Raw genomic sequence first — 21,180 nt, forward strand, 5'->3', positions numbered from 1 at the left:
AAAAAAAGATACAAATGAACTTACATACAAAGCAGAAATAGACCCACACAGGTAGAAAACAAATTTATTGTTACCAAAGGGGAAAGGGGGCAGAGAGGGATAAATTAGGAGTTTGGGATTAACATATACACACTACTATATATAAAACAGATAACCGACAAGGACCTACTATGTAGCACAGGGAACTATACTCAGTATTTTGTAATAACCTATGAGGGAAAAAAATCTAAAAAAAAAGAGATATATATGTATGTATAACTGAATCACTTTGCTGTACACCTGAAACTAACACAGCATTGTAAATCACCTATACTTCAATTAAAAAAAAAAATCACCTGGGAGTTTGCAGCAAAACAGTAAGAGCTGAAGTCGGAAAAGTTGCAAATAGGAAGTAAACTTTACACAGGGTTTTGAAGAAAAGGTAAAATCTAAATAGGCAGAGAAAAGGGAGGAGGGCTTTTTGAGTGAAGTAAATAGTACCAGAGGCACAGACTTGAATCAGTACAGTGTTTGAGACAGACTGACTTCAACAGAGCAGAAAGAATGGGCCAAGGAACATAGGAAATGAAGTTGGATAAGCAGTGTGGGACAGATTAGAAAGGGCGTCAAAAATCCGGCAGAAGAGGTTAGATTTAATGTGGTGGAAAACAGGGAACCAATGAATCTTTCCGATAAGGGGAGAGACGTGCTGAAAGCAATAGCATTTAAAGAAGGTTAATCAGGAAGAGTTGGAAAAAACAGACGGAAGTGATGGAAGGCAACTGTGGTAATCCAGGAATGAGGGGATAGGGGTCTGAGTGGGATAGGTGCACGCAGATAGTGTATCTTAATGGCAATGTGATGGGCCTTGAGACAGTAAAATTAGGGGGTACCAGAAACAAGGAAGAGGCATAGACTAATCCAGGAACTGGCTACCAGGTAAAGGGGTCATACCACAGATTAAGACCTGGACATTTCAAACACTAGCAATACATTCACAAGGCCTAAATGTCTTTCAAGTACCCTATTAAGTAGTTTCATTGTTTTGTTTAGTAAATTTACTGCTGGTGCTCCCCAAATTTCACAACTGCTTTGCTAACACAGCCCCATGAAAATCTGCTTAGGTAAAAATTAGTTGTTTTTTCAATACTTTTTTCAATACAAAGTTAATTAACCCATTACAGGATATGAGCCCCCAGAGACTAACATGGTGAAAAGAGAAAAACATTCTTCTTTATACTCAAGTGTGTATTCTTTACAGTCTGGTCCTAGTCCCCCTCTGCCAAAAAAAACCAAAAAAACAAAAAAAAACCCAACCCACCCCCAAAAAAACCCAACTTGTTTTTTTTAGCTGATCTAAAATCTTGAAACATAATCCTGACTTCATCTGGTAGTGATCCAGTCAGTAGAAAACCAACTCTTGAGAAAATGAATTAAGAAATCAACACTTTGCCATGCTGCTTTCCTGAGTTGTGCTATCTAATTGGGAAGAAATTCTCTTAAGTGAAAAACAAGGAGAAAAACGTTACTAATGCTAAATTTAGCAGACTCATTTTTTTGACTAAATATTTAAGTCTACAGTCATCTCCTCCCCGCTTCCACTCTCCCCTTAGAATGAGTAGTAAGTACAGAAATGGCATAAAGAAGATTTATAGATTTCATTCACATGCTCCCACGGTCCTTTCAAATTCTATTATTGCAACGCTGACCCTACTATCTGTACATGATTGCATGCATTGTTTTATATCTCTTCTCATGATCATTTGCTAGTAGAGCTGTGAATAAGACTTGAAATGTCCCAAAATAGCAAAAATAACCCTATTTACTATCACTCACTGAGCTCTTCCTTTACCATGTGAGGCCAAACTTGTGCTTTTCGTACACAATCTCATTTAACCCTCACAGCAATCTTGTGAGGTAGGTACTATGATTATGCCCATTTTACAGTTGAAGAAACCGAGGCTTTGGGAGTTAAGGGATTTGTACAACGTCACAAAGCTAGTGAGCCAGTAAGTGGCAGATGTGTGCATCTGACACGCTCTTGTGGATCATTAGATTATACTGCCAACCCCAAATATATGTGAGCGAAACCAAAAGTGAGAGATAAGGAACCAGGGCATGCTGTTCACTGTGTAAAAGGGTTTGGGAGGAAGCATCAGTGACACAAATGGACAGATTCCCTGACTCGTTTCTCACCTTTTCTTATACTGAAGACACTGCACTCTATTTCTGAAGGAGAGTGGGACACTGCTATGAAATGGGAGGGAACTGTCTCCTGTTGTAGTAGGACACATATTACATGACTGTTTCATGGTATTGACAGGGCCTCAATATCTTAATTTGATTCACATTTTAAAAAAAAAGTTACTTAGATCAGCCAGGCCAAGATGAATTAGGCTGATTAGTGACATAAGAATGCTTTAAAAAAGTGTTTTCTGGTTATTCCCTGGTGGTCCAGTGGTTAGGACTCCGCGCTTTCCCTGCCAAGGCCATGGGTTCAATCCCTGGTCAGGGAACTAAGATCCCCCAAGCTGTGTGGTATGGCCAAAAAAAAAAAAAAGTATTTTCTTGATAGAATTCCAGTGACCTGAGCAACCTACATAACTCCTACCAATGACCCTGAAATAGAAACTAGCTTTTTTAAAATACTTCTCAGTACATAACATATATTCATAAGAAAACACTCTTAAAAATAACTTTCCTCCTTATGCATCTGGGCAGAGATGTTATATTTCCTCCACAAAGCTTCCTTTTATGTTGCAACAGTAAGAATCTCAATTTCAAGCTGAACTAGAACAATTGAGAACTGCGAGCTCCTTCACAAGAGATGATTACTTTTAATAGTTTTTATATAAATTGTCTAAATATGACTGGACACTTTACATTTTAACTCCGCAACACTCTTCACTAGCGAGTAAAGAAGTTATAGTTTCAAGTTCTGTTTCCCCTCACCCCTCCCTTTTTTTCTGCTAACGCATGGTCTTTCACAAAAGAGTCAGTGGGATCTCTGTAGACTGCAGATAACGGATATGACCATGGTAAACTCAAGAAGATTTAGCACATGCCAAGTAATTCAGAAGCTTAAAACTTGTCATCTGTGTATGAAACCAGCAAACAGTTATAACTGGTTAAATAAACATGTACAAATTAATAGCACGCAATTAGTAACTACCACTTTTCCCTCCAACTAGTGGTGTTTTGGCAGGCAGCCATACAATCTGCAATAACCTGTCACTACTGTGAAGCCGCAGCAACTTCCTCTGCCCCACCCCCATGCAAACTCTGACTGGGATATTTCTGGAGTGCTAATATAATGCTCAGACAATCATAAAAGTCCTCCTTATCTATGAATACTGAAATTTACCTAATTCATACTTTTAGGTCTTTAACATTCATAAATCTTAAGGAAAAAAACCATGCTATATGATCATATTTCAAAGATTATTTGAAGGTTTTAATTTCCTTTTTTATATGTAAGATAGAATAGCACCCCCAAATCAGTAATATCCACTGCAATGCTTCTTGAATGAAAATGTATACTATGTACAACTATAAGACTTTAATTTACACATCTAACATACAAAATACTAGGAGTTTAGAAGTCAGGGTTATACACATTTCATTTAAACCTTGTTCCAAGAGCCTAGTAAATTTGGGAAAGAAACTATTAAGGTAGCTTTCCTGGTTTATAAAATATTTTGCATGAATTTTCTGACATACAAACTATGATATTAAAAATTTTATCTACTTGCCTACTTCATCTGATTTCACTTCACGGACTAGAGTAGTCCCACAAATTATTACCTCATGCCTAAGATATTTTAAGACATTTTATTTTTGTACTTTAATAAGTAACTACCCTTACATACTAAACAAAGAAAAAAATTACAAAACAAAGTAAATGTGATAAAATCTTCTGACTTTTCTGTCTCTAAATGTGGTATTACATTAAAAACAAACAAAAAAACAAAAAAAAAAACTGTTCTGCTTTCCTTTTATCCCTTTCTGTAAAAGAAGAAAAATAGGAAGTGGCCTTGTTATTTTTTTAAGATCTCCAGGATGAATAGTGTGCCATTTTGAGTAGCTTAATTTTGAAATACTGTCTTATAGTAATAATATCATTCATTACCATAAACTGCACCCATTTAATAAAGATGTCCTAAAACATATTTAAAATTTTTGTTTAAAAGACTCTTCTGACAAGATTTTGATGTTTTATTTGAGGCTCAGTATTTACCTTACTTACCTAGGAGTAAGGAAAAATCAAACACTTTGAAAAAAAATTCCCACTAATATTTATTTGTAGAATATCAAACTACAAATTAAAATAAATAGAGCATATGAATCCAGTGACTGTTGAGGTTGATTACTCTCAGCTGGACTTTGAGCTAAGGCCATAAACATTCACATGAAACTCAACAGAGTTTATTAGCTATGTTTAGACAGAAACCATATTTATAATAAAACATTAAATGTAAAACAAAACACCAAGCTTACTCTCAGTAGATCTTCTCAAATGCCTGTCCTACATTCCTAATCCAACATACTAAAGACTTTAAAAATTCTTTATTTAGCTATAGCAATCAGTTAAGATTGCCCCGGAGATGGCTTTCTTTAAAAGGCTGCCTCTTATTCACTTAGGAAAGATAAAACTGAACTACGCTTAAGTCATAAGAACAAGACCATAATATCAGCACCTTCATCCTGAGAAAGGAAGTTATTATAGACACAGTTTTATAAATGAGGCTTACAGAGAATACTTCCTCGTCAGACAGTTAACGTCAACAGCATTTTATACAGCTTTACATTTCGACATTTTGTAAAGAACTTTCTAAAAATTCTTCCTGATTCTTTTCCTCCAGTCCCTACAACAGAGGAAAACTGGCTCAAGCTAAACAAATCTTACAGTTAAATTTACGAAATTCTATCAATGCCTACCGTTATGGTATCATGTAAATATCAGAACTGGTTGTTATTATGGATAATATCAGCTTAAGTTTTAGTTATTGCACATTTACGTACCCTGCATCTCCCCCTTTCCTGTGTGCCAGAGTGAGGTTTCAGGGGACACAACAATAGAAGGTAAAGAAATAACTTAAAGTAGGACACCTTACCAATTCCTTGATAATGAAGAAAATGCCAGTAACCTTCCACATTTTAATTTTCATTTAAAGTTGATTCTCTTCTAAACTTATATTAAAAAAAAAAAAAACAACTCCAAGAAAACCTTGTACAATCCTAAAAAAAGGAACTGCAGATAAAAACAGCGGGACCTGGGCGCTGTTCATTACTATTGGTATTGCAAGCTGAAGTATTTCCTGTTACGACGCCCATCAGTTCCCACAGGTGCAACTGCCTATGGGTGTTGCCGATTCACCCTTCCTTTGGTAACTGAACCACTGAAGGAGATTTCAGGTTGGCACAATCAATGCTGCGAACTATTACGGCAGAACTACCTTGGGCTAACACCAAGAGCCTCCCAAACTAGGTTGATTGTGAATTGGTAATTACCCAATTCAAAAGGGCTGGAGAAAATTTATTTCAATACTTTCATGATTTTTCTAAGATGCACTGTTATTAGGAAGGTATGTGACTTCACTCAACAAATATGTATTAATTGCTTTCTCTGTGCAGAGCTCTGTTCTAAGCTCTAGGAACACAGTAATGAACAAAACAAAGTCCCTATGGTCATTCATACACCATGTAGTAGACTTTTGACTATTTCATATGTAATGAGAAAACTTCCATAAACGCAGAGACTAAAGAAATTTGTATGGAAATTTGGAAGGTCGATTGTAGTGCTTATTACTAAAAAGCACTGTAATTAAGGCCATGCCACCTTAAAGTTAAAAGAATTTTTCCAGAACCTAGTACATAAAAACAGAATTCTTTATGTTTTCAATGTTTGCAAAAGGCCAGGTTGGAGGCAGTGGCATATGTTCCAGCAGGGAAAAGGAAAAACTTCTCACCATGAGTCACCAATGACTAAGTTCTTTCAATTCAAGCTTAAAACACATTTCAAACCCAATTACTTGTACATGCAGAAAACTGATAACCTCAAATTAACATCAGGAGCTTGATTTGACCAATTTTCAGGGTTAATATCAGCATATAAGAAAAACAAGTGAAGTGCTTTTAATGGGATAATGCCCCTGTACTGAATTTTGTTATAATTTTGGTCTTACAAGTCTTTACTGCCTAAGGGCCATTTTAGCAGCTTCCATTAGATTTTATTACAATGAACATAGCTTTCTTAGACTGTAGCCAGACCGGGACACGGTCATCTTGGATGTATGATGTCGTGGTAGGAATGGCTTTTACTTGTATTCAATAAAACAAAAATACACTAAATTCAAGGCTGCTCAAAAAAAAAATGTAAAGCCCAGAGAATAAAATATACAGATAACCTCTACTCTTCCCAGACATACTTTACTTCCTTAGGATTTTACTTCCTATGTTTCAAATAACGAAACCTTCTTTTTAGCCAACAAATTGGAGGAATTCCCAGAGCCAAATTCATCTATTTAGTCCATCAATAAATCTTTATTGAGCAACTACTACATGCTAGGTAGGCACTGTTTTATGAGTTGGGGAGACAGCAATGAATAAAAAAAATCTCTGCTTTCATGGAGTCTAAATTCTAGTGTAGGGATATAAGACAAACGAAGACATAAAATATCCGGTGTGTCAGAATGGTGTCCTCTCCCCAATATGGCGAAGAATACAATATGAAAGATAAGGATAACAATGAGCTTATTTGTTCACAGTTGCAAGTTGCTTGTATCACAAAGTAAGGAACTGCCCTTTGGAAGACCAGGGTAATAGAGCTCTCCCAGCCTCCATCTCTGACTCAACTGAACACCACGTTCTGTTGCAAATGACAGAAAATCTTATTTCATTTGTTCCTAATACCTAGAAGAAGGAAAACAGACTTCCAAAGACCTGAAGTTGGAACCCATTCCTTACAGATAAAAACATCACTTAAGGAAACAAAACAACAAATCCCCAACACTCAGAGTCAAAGGTCACTTCGGGGAATATTATCATGCTGAATGTGGACATACAAGTTTCCAAATACTTGCTACCAGTGGCATCAATTTACCAACTGTCAGGATCAGAAGTAAGTTCTTCACTTAAGAATTATCCGTTATCTTCACTGGTAGCAATAATTATATTTAAACATTATTTTTGAACCTAAAACAAGTGTTTAAATTTAACGCGATTCGACAAATATTTATTGAACAGATACTAGTTACAAGACGCTTGGTTAGGTGTGTAAGACACCGTCCTTTTAAAATCAAGAAGATGGACATTTAGGAAGAATCAGACAAATACAAACCCTATAATGTATTATCACAGAGAATATTAGTGTAATAAGAAAATGTACAAAGTACTTAGGGAATTTAAAGGAGAGAATAGCAAGAAAGATGATCAGAGAAGGGCCCAGGAAAGATGGCATTAAAAGTAGGTCTGGGGAATTCCCTGGCAGTCCAGTGGTTAGGACTTGGCGCTCTCACTGCCGGGGCCTGGGTTCCATCCCTGGTTAGGGAACTAAGATCATGCGAGCCACGCAGCACAGCCAAAAAAAAAAAGGTCTGAAATATGAGGAACAGAAAAGGCATTCTAGGGAAAAGAAATGGCAGGAACAAACGCCTGAAGGTGGCAAATCAGTAAGTGGTTGGCTGTAAGCAGGCTGTTCTGGCCGGGGCACAGGAGATAGATACAGATATATAGATACAGGTATAGATGGATTATGGGGCTATAGGAATCCCAAAGCCGCAAAACAGGTTGATAAATCTGTACTGAATTTAGTAGGCCAAGGGGTATTAAAGGTTTTGAACATAGGAGTGACAAAATCAGAGCTGTACTTTAGGGCAAAATAAGAGAGCAACAGTGTATATAGGAAGGATGAAAAAGAGAAGAAGGCTGGAAAATTGTCACAGTCCTTCCCTAGCCCATTATTAGGGCTCTCATTAGCTCTTTCTTGGACCTTTAAGAGGTATAAAATAAAAAGTGTCTTCAGTTGAAAAAACAGATCTAGGCCACAGTGGTCAAGTTTGTCACTGTCTGTATGGCCTTGGGAAGTCACTCACTCTAACTGAGTCTCAGTTTCCCTATGTATAAATCTCTTAATTATTCTTTTTGGAGCCAGGAGCTGTAGGATTCAGCAAGTGATTAGATACTGAGGGTAGAGCAAAAAACAGCACTAAAAAATTGTTTAAAGTGATTAAAATAATAAGCAGCTACCACTTATTAAACACTTCCTATGCATTTATCCCTGCATTTGGTGCTTTACATAAATTGCTTCATTTATTCCTTATAAGAACCTTGTGAGTTCTGTATTCTTATTTTATAGATGAGAGAATTGAGAGCTTTAAAGACTTAAGTAACTTAACAAGGATAAGCCAGCTGGCATAGTGACAAAGGCAAAATAGGTGCCTAGGTCTCTCTGAGTCTGAGGCCCTTTCTCTTTCCAATGCACAATATCATGCTGTTTTTTACATGGAAGATAAATAATGCTAACATTTGTTCTTGTGTTCCAACAGAATCACTCTTTTAACACCCTTCTGATGTACTAAAAGCCCTCAGTGAGGATAAGAAACTAAGTGTGGAGAGCTTGAACCAAGATGGCGGAGTAGAAGGACGTGCTCTCACTCCCTCCTGCGAGAACACCAGAATCACAACTAACTGCTGAACAATCATCGACAGGAAGACACTTGAACTCACCAAAAAAGATATCCCACATCCAAAGACAAAGGAGAAGCCACAATGAGACGGTAGGAGGGGTGCAATCACAATAAAATCAAATCCCATAAGTGCTGGGTGGGTGACTCACAAACTGGAGAACATTTATACCACAGAAGCCCACCCACTGGAGTGAAGGTTCTGAGCCCCACGTCAGGCTTCCCAACCTGGGGGTCTGGCAACGGGAGGAGGAATTCCTAGAGAATCAGACTTTGAAGGCTAGTGGGATTTGATTGCAGGACTCTGACAGGACTGGGGGAAACAGAGACTCCACTCTTGGAGGGCGCACACGGAATAGTGTGCACATCGGGACCCAGGGAAGGAGCAGTGACCCCATGGGAGACTGAACCAGACCTACCTGCTAGTGTTGGAGGGTCTCCTGCAGAGGTGGGGGGTGGCTGTGGCTTACCCTGAGGACAAGGACACTGGCAGCAGAAGTTCTTGGAAGTACTCCTTGGCATGAGCCCTCCAAGAATCCTCCATTAGCACCACCAAAGACCCCGGGTAGGCTCCAGTGTTGGGTTGCCTCAGGCCAAACAACCAACAGGGAGGGAACCCAGCCCCACCCATCAGCAGTCAAGTGGATTAAAGTTTTACTGAGCTCTGCCCACCAAAGCAACATCCAGCTCTACCCACCACCAGTCCCTCCCATTAGGAAACTTGCACAAGCCTCTTAGATAGCCTCATCCACCAGAGGGCAGACAGCAGAAGCAAGAAGAACTACAATCCTGCAGCTTGTGGAACAAAAACCACATTCACAGAAAGATAGACAAGATGAAAAGGCAGAAGGCTATGTACCAGATGAAGGAACAAGATAAAACCCCAGAAAAACAACTAAATGAAGTGGAGATAGGCAACCTTCCAGAAAAAGAATTCAGAATAATGATAGTGAAGATGATCCAGGACCTCAGAAAAAGAATGGCGGCAAAGATCACGAAGATGCAAGAAATGTTTAACAAAGACCTAGAAGAATTAAAGAACAAACAAACAGAGATGAACAATACAATAACTGAAATGAAAACTACACTAGAAGGAATCAATAGCAGAATAACTGAGACAGAAGAACGGATAAGTGACCTGGAAGACAGAATGGTGGAATTCACTGCTGCGGAACAGAATAAAGAAAAAAGAATGAAAAGAAATGAAGACAGCCTAAGAGACCTCTGGGACAACATTAAACGCAACAACATTCGCATTATAGGGATCCCAGAAGGAGAAGAGAGAGAGAAAGGACCCGAGAAAATATTTGAAGAGATTATAGTCGAAAACTTCCCTAACATGGGAAAGGAAATAGCCACCCAAGTCCAGGAAGCTCAGAGAGTCCCATAAAGGATAAACCCAAGGAGAAACACGTCAAGACACATAATAATAAAATTGGCAAAAGTTAAACACAAAGAAAAATTATTGAAAGCAGCAAGGAAAAAACGACAAATAACATGCAAGGGAACTCCCATAAGGTTAACAGCTGATTTCTCAGCAGAAACTCTACAAGCCAGAAGGGAGTGGCATGATATACTTAACGTGATGAAAGAGAAGAACCTACAACCAAGATTACTCTACCGGGCAAGGATCTCATTCAGATTCAATGGAGAAATCAAAAGCTTTACAGACAAGCAAAAGCTAAGAGAATTCAGCACCACCAAACCAGCTCTACAACAAATGCTAAAGGAACTTCTCTAAGTAGGAAACACAAGAGAAGAAAAGGACCTACAAAAACAAACCCAAAACAATTAAGAAAATGGTCATAGGAACATACATATCGATAATTACCTTAAATGTGAATGGATTAAATGCTCCAACCAAAAGACACAGGCTTGCTGAATGGATACAAAAACAAGACCCAGATATATGCTGTCTACAAGAGACCCATTTCAGACCTAGGGACACATACAGACTGAAAGTGAGGGGATGGAAAAAGATATTCCATGCAAATGGAAATCAAAAGAAAGCTGGAGAGGGAGGGAGATGCAAGAGGGAAGAGATATGGGAACATATGTATCATATGTATATGTATAACTGATTCACTTTATTATAAAGTAGAAACTAACACACCATTGTAAAGCAATTATACTCCAATAAAGATGTGAAAAAAAAAAAAAAAGAAAGCTGGAGTAACAATACTCATATCAGATAAAATAGACTTTAAAATAAAGAATGTTACAAGAGACAAGGAAGGACACTACATAATGATCAAGGGATCAATCCAAGAAGAAGATATAACAACTATAAATACATATGCACCCAACATAGGTGCAACTCAATACATAAGGCAACTGCTAACAGCTATAAAAGAGGAAATTGACAATAACACAATAATAGTGGGAGACTTTAACACCTCACTTACACCAGTGGACAGATCATCCAACATGAAAATAAATAAGGAAACAGAAGCTTTAAATGACACAATAGACCAGATAGATTTAATTGATATTTATAGGACATTCCATCCGAAAACAACAGATTACACTTTCTTCTCAAGTGTGCACGGAACATTCTCCAGGATAGATCACATTTTGGGTCACAAATCAAGCCTCAGTAAATTTAAGAAAATTGAAATCATATCAGGCATCTTTTCTGACCACAACGCTATGAGATTAGAAATCAATTACAGGGAAAAAAACGTAAAAAACACAAACACATGGAGGCTAAACAATACGTTACTAAATAACCAAGAGATCACTGAAGAAATCAAAGAGGAAATCAAAAAATACCTAGAGACAAATGACAATGAAAACACGATGATCCAAAACCTATGGGATGCAGCAAAAGCAGTTCTAAGAGGGAAGTTTATAGCTATACAAGCCTACCTCAAGAAACAAGAAAAATCTCAAATAAACGATCTAACCTGACACCTAAAGGAACTAGAGAAAGAAGAACAAACAAAACCCAAAGTTAGCAGAAAGAAAGAAATCACAAAGATCAGAGCAAAACTAAATGAAATGGAAACAAAGAAAACAATAGCAAAGATCAATAAAACTAAAAGCTGGTTCTTTGAGAAGATAAACAAAATTGATAAACCATTAGCCAGACTCATCAAGAAAAACAAGAAGAAGACTCAAATCAACCGAATTAGAAATGAAAAAGGAGAAGTTACAACAGACACCGCAGAAATACAAAGCATCCTAAGAGACTACTACAAGCAACACAATGCCAATAAAATGGACAACCTGGAAGAAATGGACAAATTCTTAGAAAGGTATAACCTTCCAAGACTGAACCAGGAAGAAACAGAAAAAATGAACAGACCAATCACAAGTAATGAAATTGAAACTGTGATTAAAAATCTTCCCACAAACAAAAGTCCAGGACCAGATGGTTTCACAGGTGAATTCTATCGAACATTTAGAGAAGAGCTAACACCAATCCTTCTCAAACTCTTCCAAAAAATTGCAGAGGAAGGAACACTCCCAAACTCATTCTATGAGGCCACCATCACCCTGACACCAAAACCAGACAAAGATACTACAAAAAAGAAAATTACAGACCAGTATCACTGATGAATATAGATGCAAAAATCCTCAACAAAATACTAGCAAACAGAATCCAACAACACATTAAAAGGATCATACACCACGATCGAGTGGGATTTATCCCAGGGATGCAAGGATTCTTCAATATATGCAAATCAAACAATGCGATACACCCTATTAACAAACTGAAGAAGAAAATCCATATGATCATCTCAATAGATGCAGGAAAAGCTTTTGACAAAATTCAACACCCATTTATGATGAAAACTCTCCAGAAAGTGGGCATAGAGGGAACCTACCTCAACATAATAAAGGCCATATATGACAAACCCACAGCAAACATCATTCTCAATGGTGAAAAACTGAAAGCATTTCCTCTAAGATCAGGAACAAGGCAAGGATGTCCACTCTCACTACTATTATTCAACATAGTTTTGGAAGTCCTAGCCACGGCAATCAGAGAAGAAAAAGAAATAAAAGGAATACAAATTGGAAAAGAAGAAGTAAAGCTGTCATTGTTCGCAGATGACATGATACTATATATAGAGAATCCTAAAGATGACACCAGAAAACTACTAGAGTTAATCAATGAATTTCGTAAAGTTGCAGGATACAAACTTAATGCACAGAAATCTCTTGCATTCCTACATACTAATGATGAAAAATCTGAAAGAGAAATTAAGGAAACACTCCCATTTACCATTGCAACAAAAAAGAATAAAATACCTAGGAATAAACCTACCTAGGGAGACAAAAAACCTGTATGCAGAAAACTATAAGACACTGATGAAAGAAATTAAAGATGATACCAACAGTTGGAGAGATATACCATGTTCTTGGATTGGAAGAATCAATATTGTGGAAATGACTATATTACCCAAAGCAATCTACAGATTCAATGCAATCCCTATCAAATTACCAATGGCATTTTTTACAGAACTAGAACAAAAAAATCTTAAAATTTGTATGGAGACACAAAAGACCCCGAATAGCCAAAGCAGTCTTGAGGGAAAAAAGGGGAGCTGGAGGAATCAGACTCCCTGACTTCAAACTATACTACAAAGCTACAGTAATCAAGACAATATGGTACTGGCACAAAAACAGAAATATAGATCAATGGAACAAGATAGAAAGCCCAGAGATAAACCCACGCACCTACGGTCAGCTAATCTATGACAAAGGAGGCAAGGATACATAATGGAGAAAAGACAGTCTCTTCAATAAGTGGTGCTTGGAAAACAGGACAGCTACATGTAAAAGAATGAAATTAGAACACTCCCTAACACCATACACAAAAATAAACTCAAAATGGATTAGAGACCTAAATGTAAGACCGGACACTATAAAACTCTTAGAGGAAAACATAGGAAGAACACTCTTTGACATAAATCACAGCAAGATCTTTTTTGATCCACCTCCTACAGTAATAGAAATAAAAACAAAAATAAATAAATGGGACCTAATGAAACTTCCAAGCTTTTGCACAGCAAAGGAAACCATAAACAAGACGAAAAGACAACCCTCAGAATGGGAGAAAATATTTGCAAACGAATCAATGGACAAAGGATTAATCTCCAAAATATATAAACAGCTCATGCAGCTCAATATTAAAAAAACAAACATCCCAATCCAAAAATGGGCAGAAGAGCTAAATAGACATTTCTGCAAAGAAGACATATAGATGGCCAAGAAGCACATAAAAAGCTGCTCAATATCACTAATTATTAGAGAAATGCAAATCAAAACTACAATGAAGTATCACCTCACACCAGTTAGAATGGGCATCACCAGAAAATCTACAAACAACAAATACTGGAGAGGGTGTGGAGAAAAGGGAACCCTCTTACACTGTTGGTGGGAATGTAAATTGATACAGCCACTATGGAAAACAGTATGGAGGTTCCTTAAAAAACTAAAAATAGAATTACCATATGATCCAGCAATCCCACTATTGGGCATATACCCAGAGAAAACCATAATTCAAAAAGACATATGCACCGCAATGTTCGTTGCAGCACTATTTACAATAGCTAGGTCATGGAAGCAACCTAAATGCCCATCGACAGACGAATGGATCAAGAAGTTGTGGTACATATATACAATGGACTATTACTCAGCCATAAAAAGGAACGAAATTGGGTTATTTGTTGAGACGTGGATCGATCTAGAGACTGTCAAACAGAGTGAAGTCAGAAAGAGAAAAACCAATATCGTATGTTAATGCATATATTTGGAACCTAGAAAAATGGTACAGATTAATCGGTTTGCAGGGCAGAAATTGAGACAAAGATGTAGAGAACAAACGTATGGACACCAAGGGGGGAAAGCGGTGGGGGGGTGGTGTGATGAATTGGGAGATTGGGATTGACATGTATACACTGATGTGTATAAAACTGATGACTAATAAGAACCTGCTGTATAAAAAATAAATAAATAAATAAATAAAATTCTAAAAAAAAAAAGAAACTAAATGTGAACATAAATATAATCTACTAATTTGGTGATTGTTAATTCATTCACTCACTCAGTTGACATCTAGTGAGCATCCTTCATACTCTGTGCCTGGTACTATACTTGGCGTGGGGATGCAAAGATGAACAAGACCATCTCTAACCTCAACATGCTCACAAATTTGTGAAAGACAAACACACGTAAACAAGGAACTGGTATACAATGACAGAAGAGAAATTTGCACAAGAGACAAGGGACGCATCAAGGTACATGAAGCATAATGTAATTTTGTATCTCTGCTATTAAGTCTTGACCTAGATCAGCTAAAAACTATATTTATGTGGTTTTGGGAAATATTTGTGTATATACACACAAAGCCTTCAAGAAGTAAAGGCTAATGTTCACAATAGAATGGAAAATTGGCCATGAACTCCAATTCTGTTTTGTGTGCCTACTCCTGAGACTAATGAGGTTATTAGTTTATTTAAAAGAGCATTCTTCCTTGATTAGTGCCATCTATTGTGATGGGTAAATAAAATGTATTTGAATTGTCGTAAGCCTTGATTGCTATGGACCAAAGCCAGTGTCATTAGACAGAAAGTGACACATATAAAAATAAATACTGCACAGAGTCCTAGTTTGATTTGGAAATAAAAGGTTATCCCGTTGCCCATCAAAAATAGTGGAAGGAAGTAAAACTGAAGTCTTCCAATGAGTACTTTGATAATTGACTAAAATAATAAGCATAACAAATATGGGGTTGATTTTGCTATCCATTATTTTCACTGAGGCCAGGGGTGAGGTGAAAGGGCCCAAAACACTAGACACCAGCATGTCAATTCCCAGAGTTAGGAGCTAAAGCCACATGGGCCACATGGGAGTAGGTTTTGCTAGCTGTAAAATGTTTATTCCAAGGCATGTTCCTTTTCTCACTCACTCTGGGGGTGATAAATGTGTATTTGTGAGATAGACCATGGTTAGGACCAGATCTGTGTTAAATCAAAAAACTGACCCCTATGTCATTCTGTTGTAAAACAGAAATAATTTACAAAGACTTTAAATATACTCCAATGTCTCTAACAAATCTCAGGTCAGGCAGAAAAAAATGCATTAGGTTGATTTATAAAGTATTCAGGTAACTTTAACAACATGTACCTGGAATGATAAAATTTACCAATTTAATTCCTACTATCATAAGAATTCTGAATACTTGTTTTTAACTTGGTTGCCCATAGCTTGTAAATGAGTTACATCACGTTTTGGCCCATAAATTCAACACATCTAATCCATAATTAGTTAGACATTAATTTTTTTTTACTAAGGTCACTCTGAATTTAAGAATAGTAGCAAACTTTTAATGTATCCTCACAAATGACAAAGTAACCAATTAAATGGATGTTATAATTAAATAATCACAAAACTAAACTCTACATTATCCCATAACTCAAAATTACTAATTCAAAACTATCCTCTCTGATTGACGGGAATCTCTCACTGAAGATCGAAAAGAAGTCTTCGCTTAGGACAGTCACAAAGCACTTTTCGATGGAAGCTTTCCCTCTGTCTGTCTGTCAGTGTGCTTTCTTTTTCGGGGGAGGGAAGAAACAAAGACTGGAAGAAAAGACTATAAAGGAAAGATGCTTTTAATGGCTCTAAAATAAACTCTAAATAAACAGACTCTAAAGTAAAAGTACCAATAGTTACTTTTCATTCATTCTCCCATACCACTGAAACCAACAAGTATGAACACTGACAGGCAATGAGAACTTTTATTCAGGTTGGCTTAAACATTAAACCAAATTAGATATCAAGGTAGACTCTGAGATTACAATGGTTTGACTGTGTATGACTCAAGTGGTAAAGAAAGTATAAAGTGGGTTATTGTACTTACTGGGCACTACTTGCATCCTGCTAAACTAAGACTAAGGATAGTTTAAGAACTCTACACCAAAAAGAACTTGCATTCTCTGGTGGCTATAACCATTCATATGGAAGTGTAAGGCTCCTACTTAACCTCTTCTTTTGATTATATTTTTCAATTGAAAAGAAAGAGTTAAAATGAGCATAGGTGTAACTAATTTACATATTAATAGCTTCTCAAAGTGTAGTTTTATTTTGTGAAACAAATGAAAATAAATTCCCACAGAATTCCTACCCTCCTAACCTATCCCCCCCACCCCCTGTCCCTGGGAATAGTTACTATAGACCCTTCCTATCACTAAAAACTCTATTACAATGACACTTTTCATTTGCACCAGACAGAAATGAGCTAACAAGCATGATGGAAGAGCTTATCTGCTCAAACATTTAAACATTTCTATTACTTTGCAGAATTATTGTTACTGAGATTCCCAATCCTTCCAAAGACCATTTCCTATGTTACATGCCCTACATGATGAATACATGCCCCTTGTAAATAACCCTCTTGAGTTAACTGACCTTACTTTTACTTGAATTCTACCTAGGGTTCTGGAAAAATAAATTTAATGTAAAAAAAGTTACACTTAATACATCTTAAATATAGTGTCTCATATTTTAAATTTGTATTTACTGTTGTTCCCCTCACCTCCATAACTTGTTTCTTAGGGGAGGACGGCTAGTTGGTGGAATTTTAATAACCACACCAAGCTCCACGCTCTCTGAAACCACATAAAAACTGTTCTGCATCAGGTAATATCAAATAAGAATCCTCAAGTGACACATTCCCTCTACTTATTATCACCCTGATGTAAGATGTCTTCAGTAATTTTTGTCTTGGATTTAAATAGGCAGTTCTCTGTAAGCCTTCTACACTACGTCTTTGGGAAACAGTACAGCATTCCTTTCTTCCTCTTAGTTGCCCAATACTGAACATGGGCAAAGGCTTCCAATAAGACATTATTCTAAACCTGAAACAAAGAAGATATCTAAATAACTGCAAAATGACACAGTAACTACATTCCCTAGTATTTCCCCCAAACCATCATTTTCTAAGTTTGCTTCTATGAAAAAGAAACTCACGGGGTGAGGAGAAGCCACACACAGAGAAAAAGAGGTTAAAAAATTCAAATGCAAAACTGCTGGGTGCAACCATAACAAAGCGTGTGCATTCAAGAGAACATTCGAGAGGTAGTCGGGGCGGTATTAACATATCCTAAGTACTCCAAACAACTAGCCTGGTCATTAGTTTAATTTTCATATCCGTCAAAGTAGGAGGCTGCCCCCCAATTCCCACCCCCTATCGCTTTCCACTATTTGTTTCAGCATTTTAATAGACACACACTTGCCTCCCACCAGCGCGTACAGTGTCCGGTTTAAATAGGCTTATCTCTCTCCTTAGCTTGTCCTGGAATTATGTCTAAAACTCAGTCCTGGTAGCTTTTAGAATTAGAAATCTAATCGGAAAGTGCTGTTAGTTTGGCGACTCCAAAACCTCTTTTCAAAATTTAGTTTGATCTTCCAACTATCTTTCCAACACATCAAAGATAAACAGTCCAACTTAGTATATAGTTCCTTTCAGTCTGCATTGTAAACACTGATACGGACGTGCTGCCGAACCTGAAAAAGTTTCTGAGCTCCCTGCTGAGCCGAAGTGAAAAAGACAGGGTCTATCAAAATAAACAGCCTAATTAATCCAAAACTTGCATCTCCAAAAGGGTCCCTTTCCCTTTCCACTTGGTTTGTGGTGAGTTAAAGAAGCCCTCTCCAACTTTTTACATCCTGATGAAGCTATCGAGGTCAGGAAGCCCCTCACTTTCAAGGCATCCAAGCCCAACTCGGAGAAACAAACGGGAAGCCAGGGGGCCAGTGAGCAGAGGTCCCCAGCCCCTCGCTACTGCCCGTTCCAAGATCCCCGCGCTTCGGCCAGACCCTCCAGCCTGCGCGTTCTCCTAGAAGATGTCTCATTACATAATCCCCTTTCCTTAGAGTCACCCAGAATCACGGGGGCTCAGGCGGTCCCCCGTCTCCCACTCCGCCCTTAGGAAGCTCGGCTGAGTGCACCCGGGGAGCGGCGGCCGGCTGTCCCGACTCGCCCGGCGCCGCGACCCGGACCCAGGCCCCCGCTCCTCACCCACGCGGGGTGGGGCCGCGCCTCCACCGCACGCCCCCCGGGTCCCCCCTCAGACCCGGGTCCCCAGCCCCCGCGGGTCCCCCGTGACAGTCGCTGTTCCAGCCCCCCTCTGGGTCCCCTAACACACCTGCTGTCCCAAGCCCTCTCGGGGTCCCCTTGCCGCTGAGAGCCGCTGTCCTTGCCCATTTCAGGGTCCCCTCCCTTGAGAACCACTGTTCTGGCTCCTCTGGGGGTGCCCCCTCAGACCCACTGTTCCAGCCCTTCTGGGGGTCCCCTCCTTTCACACCCGCTCTGTCCCAAGTTCTCTCGGAGTCCCCCTCTCAGACCTGCGGGGCCGGCCCCTCTGGGGGTCTCCTCTCCACAGTCCAGACTGTCAAACCCACTCCCGGAATTCCCCTCACTCGGGTCCTCGCCGACCCCACCCCGCCCTGGGTCCCCTCGCCCCGACTCACTCTGTCACCTCCCCGCGCCCCGGTGCTCTCACCTCAGACCTGCTATCACCACCCCGGGCCCGGCGTCGCCGCCGCCGCTTCCTCTCCCACACTTGTTACCGAGTCGCTCTTCTGCCGCTTGTTCCCCGGTGGATCCCCGGGTCCAGTCGTTGAGTGTCGGGTCCGGCCGCGCGGAAACTCCGCCCGCGGTCTCCGCGTCGGGTCCCACTCTCTAACACAGGTCCCCACAGCCGCCGCCACCACCGGGAGCCACACGGACCCTCCCGCGGCCGCCGCTGCTGCTGTCCGAGGTGCGGCTCCTGCCAGGGGTGGCCAATCGCACCCGACTGCGCCGAGCGCGCTCCGCCCAGCCGTCCCAGCCCGCCCGCCCCCTGCCCCCGACCACGCCCCCAGCCAGACTCCGATAGGCTCTCTACTGACCTTCCCTGATCGCGGGGCGCAGACCTGGGGCCGGATATAGGTACTTGATTGGAGGTGCCTGGGAAGCCGAGCTGTCGATGGCGCCCGAGGATTGGCGAAGTTGAAGGTGGGCGGTGCGGGACGGGGCGGGGTTTCCTCAGATGCGGAAGACCTTGCAACTTCAGTTACCCACTGGCCCGCCTCGGGTGCGGTCCGCCTTGTTTGTGCTGAGTTGGGGTCAAAGTTCATGGCACTCCTCACTGAGCCTTTGCTTTTCTTGGGAGACTCCCAGAGACCGAGGCCCTCTGGGACTCCCTGGGACCACCATGTTAGAGCCTTTGAGGCCCCCCATTCCCTCGATAGACCTGGCACAGCTTTCTAAGTAATTCTGCCATAAATTAATAATGGCATTTATTTACTCAGGACTTGTAAATATTTCCTGGATTTAAAGTCTTTTATATCTTTGGCAAGGGAGTTGCCCTTACTTGCACTGCGTTCAACAGACGTTAGTTTGATGCTGTTGGGGGAAAAAAATCTATAAATAGATGCATACTCAGCACACTTAGGCATTCAACACTGACGGGGCACATTTTGATAGGTACAAGGACAAAGCTTAAGAAATACTCACTTTGTGGGTTATGATAATCATGTTGACAAGTAGGAACAGGAACTGTGTGGTAGGGGAACCCTTGTTAGCTTTAGCAAGGCTTCAGTAAGCCTGTTCAACATATTTTCAGGGCCACAGGAAATGATTTTAATGATTTTGTGGGAACTAATGGCCAAAGTATAATGAACTTTGACCCAAGTGCAACTCGTGATAACCAGAGACCCATCTTGACCCAAGCTGCAAGATGGAGCTTGCCAGGGGTGAAAGTGCATGGTGTTAACTTGGAGCCATTCTTCATATATTTTTTGTGAAACTGGATATGTTGATTAAATCAATACTGGAAACTGAAAACTGCTACCTTCACCCCTAAATCCTAAAGTTTATGAACTTTGTGAAGACATTGTTTCACTTCAGGAACACAGTTTGTTCCTAAGCATTGTCAGATGTATACAGGACTTAGCTCTTTGAAAACTTTCCATCATTAACTCTTTTTTAACTCCTAACAAAATTTGTGTTCTAAACACTATTCATGTTTTCCCTAGTGTTTTAAAATCATACCCATTCCAATTAAGATGCTCCCCTTTAAGATTTGAGGCTTAGGGTATGTAGAGAGGGCCTGTAGAAGAGTGCTGGCAGTACTTCCTCTAAAATGAATTTGGATGTAGATGTCTCCTGAGGGATGTGACTGAGTGCCATTTTGGGAAGCGATGTAGAGAGATTTCAAGGTGGTAAAAAGGGAACTTGGTTTTAAGGGAACTTGATTTTTACAGACCTCGAGAAAGACTGTCCAAAATCATATTAGACAACTACAAAAGTTGGGTAAGACTAAAGTCATGAGAGAATTTTGTTGACTAGGTCCTCCTCCTTTACTGAGTGTTTATTAGTTAAGAGCTCATGCTACCAGTTGCAACATGGACAGAAGAAATGGGGTAGATTCTCACAACGCAAGTATTCAGTTCTGTCTAGTCATATAAAAAAAATGCATGATCATTAACAGATGTTATTTGCAGCCAAGAAGACAAAATG

General features: G+C 39.5%; 1 protein-coding gene across 4 annotated transcripts in view; it reads right to left on the reverse strand.

The window, feature by feature from the left end:
• The window catches only part of TAOK3 (TAO kinase 3), a 178,190-nt gene extending 158,746 nt beyond the window's left edge, over positions 1-19,444 (reverse strand). For 2 of the 4 annotated variants that reach the window (XM_061168994.1, XM_061168995.1), the window contains exon 1: positions 19,181-19,444. The gene's annotated coding sequence lies outside the window, so the exon portion shown is untranslated. The remainder of the gene's footprint in view (positions 1-19,180) is intronic. The other 2 variants (XM_061168997.1, XM_061168996.1) reach the window with 2 other exon arrangements.
• Positions 19,445-21,180: the final 1,736 nt, after the last annotated feature.

This window comes from Eubalaena glacialis, chromosome 15, assembly GCF_028564815.1.
Source record: "Eubalaena glacialis isolate mEubGla1 chromosome 15, mEubGla1.1.hap2.+ XY, whole genome shotgun sequence".
NCBI lineage: Eukaryota > Metazoa > Chordata > Mammalia > Artiodactyla > Balaenidae > Eubalaena > Eubalaena glacialis.